The sequence below is a fragment of the Octopus bimaculoides genome, chromosome 9, assembly GCF_046866305.1.
Source record: "Octopus bimaculoides isolate indiv1 chromosome 9, ASM4686630v1, whole genome shotgun sequence".
Lineage (NCBI taxonomy): Eukaryota > Metazoa > Mollusca > Cephalopoda > Octopoda > Octopodidae > Octopus > Octopus bimaculoides.
In genome coordinates this window covers 45,875,971-45,879,081 of record NC_142936.1, presented here as the reverse complement: position 1 = coordinate 45,879,081, position 3,111 = coordinate 45,875,971, and positions in this window count along the sequence as shown.

Here is a 3,111-nt window from a genome sequence, read left to right as displayed (position 1 = left end):
CCATATGTAACATCAATAACTTCACCACCACTACAAAATACCAAGACAAAAACAACAAGAGCACTCAAAGAGCACAAACCTCCGCCGATGTTTCTTTATTTTGGCACTACAGCCACAACACAGAGGGGACACTACAAAGACAGACACAACACCACAGTGGGGACAAGAACATAAAAACGAATGAAAATGAGACGTTATGTAAATATGAAAAATGAAATAGCTGCATGGGCCCTACTCCCATGCAGTATCATTGGAACGTTTATATAAACTATTTACAATTGTTCTATTTACAATCGTTTCTAAATTTTCTTCCTCCACTGGAACAACCGGTGTCTTCACCAATGTCTCTTCCTTATGCAACTCCTCCTTGAACACTTCAAGTTCCTTTTCGCTTATTTTATCCACCACCATTTCGTCTTCCTTCCTTCTGGTCTCCTCCTTTTCCATCTCTTCTTTCTTCTTTTTCTGCTGCTCTGGCAGAGAGCTCACTCTCCCACTTCTCTTTCTTTTTTTAAACACCGTGAACCCCTCCTCTGTTGCTTTCTCCTTTATCTCGACCTGTACCACTTGGTCCGTGCTCTCCTATCTCTCCGTCTGCCCTATCTGTTGTTCCCTTTGGGGGCACCTCGCCTGCATGTGGCCCTTTTCCCCACATGTAAAACATATAGGCGGCCTGCCCTCCACCACCACTCTCAATCTTACGTCATCGAGCAGCACTACCTCTTTGACAATTCTGTTTAGATCTTCCACTGTTGCTTGAACGGTTAACTCTATTCTATATCCCCAGTTGTTAACTCTGAGTTCTTGTGGCCTTCAGTATCTTGGCCTCCTCATTCATGTCATACATTATGGCTGTCATCAGCCATGCTTCTTTCAGATCTGGGGGAACTTTGTCAACTCGCACTCTGGCCACACGTTTGCCACAATACGATGGCAAAAGTACCCATTCTTCCGATTTTATTACCTCCTTGGAGTGCTTAATTGCTTCCTCTTCTGATGCAAAACGCACCTCCACAGTAGCGTACTTTCTCCCTCTTGTTATGAATGTGATTAGTCTTTTTATATTCTTCAAACATTCTTCAAACATTCTTGTCGCGATTTCTATTTTCTTTGTTGCTATCTTCATTGTCTTATAATCCACCATTATTTTCATTACATTGGTTGTTAGTTCCACAGGCGGCGTTAATTTCAGTGTATTTCCGTCTCTTTCCAGCAACTTCTCGCATTCCTTCATTTTTCGAGGTTCAACCTTTATTTCTCGTACCTCCAGCATTTCCACGTCTATCTCTTTTCCGTATACGTACAAGTGACTAAGATCAGTTAAACCACTGATCGAGACAACCAGTCCATTGTAGGTTACTCATTTACAGTGGGTTGGACTGGAGCAATGTGAAATAAAGTGATTTGCTCAAGAACACAACGCACCGGTTGGTCCGGGAATCGAAACCACGAGCTTGTAATCATGAGTTCAATATGCTATTCACAAACTCATGCTTCTTCATACTGTGAAATATATCTACCAAATATTCTGAGAATTTTTCCAGTGAAAGATTGAAACCTGTTAAATAAGAGATTGATATTTTTCGTTTAGATAGGCGCAGGTGTGGCCGTATAATAAGAAGCTTGCTTCCCAACCATATGGTTCTGGGCTCAGTCCCACTGCGTGGCACCTTGGCCGAGCCTTGTGAGTGGATCTGGTAGACGGAAACTGAAGGGAAGCCCGTCGGGTGTATATATATATATATATATATATATATATATATATATATGTGTGTGTGTGTGTGTGTGTGTGTGTGTGTGTGTATATATCTAAGTGTGTGTTTCTTTGTGTCTGTGTTTGCTCCACCACCACTTGACAACCGGTGTTGGTGTGTTTACGTCCCCGCAAGTTAGCGGTTCGGCAATAAAGATCGATAGAAAATGTATCGAGCTTTTAAAAAGTCCTGGAGTCGATTGATTCGACTAAAATACTTCAAGGTTGTGCCCCAGCATGGTCACAGTCTATTGACTGGAACAAGTAAAAGATGAAGGATAAAAGATTAGGCAGCGAGCTGGCAGAATCGCTATCACGCCGTGTAAAATGCTCCGCGGCATTTTGTCTGTCTTAACATTCTGATTTCAAATGCCGCTGGGGTCGTTTTTGCCTTTCATCAAATGGCGATAGAATAAGTGCCATTTGAACACTGGAGTCGATGCAATCGACTTATCCCCTCCCTCGAAACTGCTGGCCTAGTACCAAAATTTGAAACTAATATTTTTCGCTTACTTATTGATATAAAATGACGGATATAAAATTCGCCTCTATTTGTGGGGTTACTTCTTAAACTCCTGTACTGCATCTATCAGTTACACTGTTGTGCAGAGTTAGCGAAAATGTAAAATACCGGAAAAAGTTGTTCACAGCATTTAATTTCGTTCTTTCACGAGTATGTCTTGAAATCCCACCAGGCTTGGATTAGCCGACTACCTTCCATTAAAAATTCGCAATATCCTGTAAAGTAGCAGTCATGTACTGTGGACGGTGTAATTGGAGGTCTCGTGCATAAGTTAGAAATCATTCATCTAAGATGAGATATAGTTGACAGTATCCGTAGCGAAGCGATGGACGAAATAACTTGGTGGCGTTCAGTTACTTCCCCATAAAATCTGAATTCATATCCTCAAAAGGTCGCCTTTTCTGTTCATCATTTCTGAATCGATAAGATTTTTATTTATGGCCATTATAAATAAATGCCTGTGTCCGTCCGTCCATCCGTCCGTCCGTCCGTCTGTCTGTCTGTCTAGCTGTCTGTCTGTCTGGCTGTCTGGCTGCCTGCCTCTATTCGTTTTGTCTCACTCTCCTTTTTTCTGGTAGAAATAAACTGTGTTCAGACCTGGAAAGGAATGGGGACTGCGAGTTTTAAAACTACCCAGAGCACGTCGTATTACATTGGTGCTCTTACGACCTCCAACAAGCCCCAAGAGGGACCCAACAACATAAGTAGTGCTAATGTCTTTGTTATGTTGAAAGAGGTTACGTAGCCATGTCCTCATCGGAGGATGTTAACAAGGTGACTATTCACGGAAGCAGTGTAGGTTTGACATGGAATGCTTAGATTATATGTGCGTGAG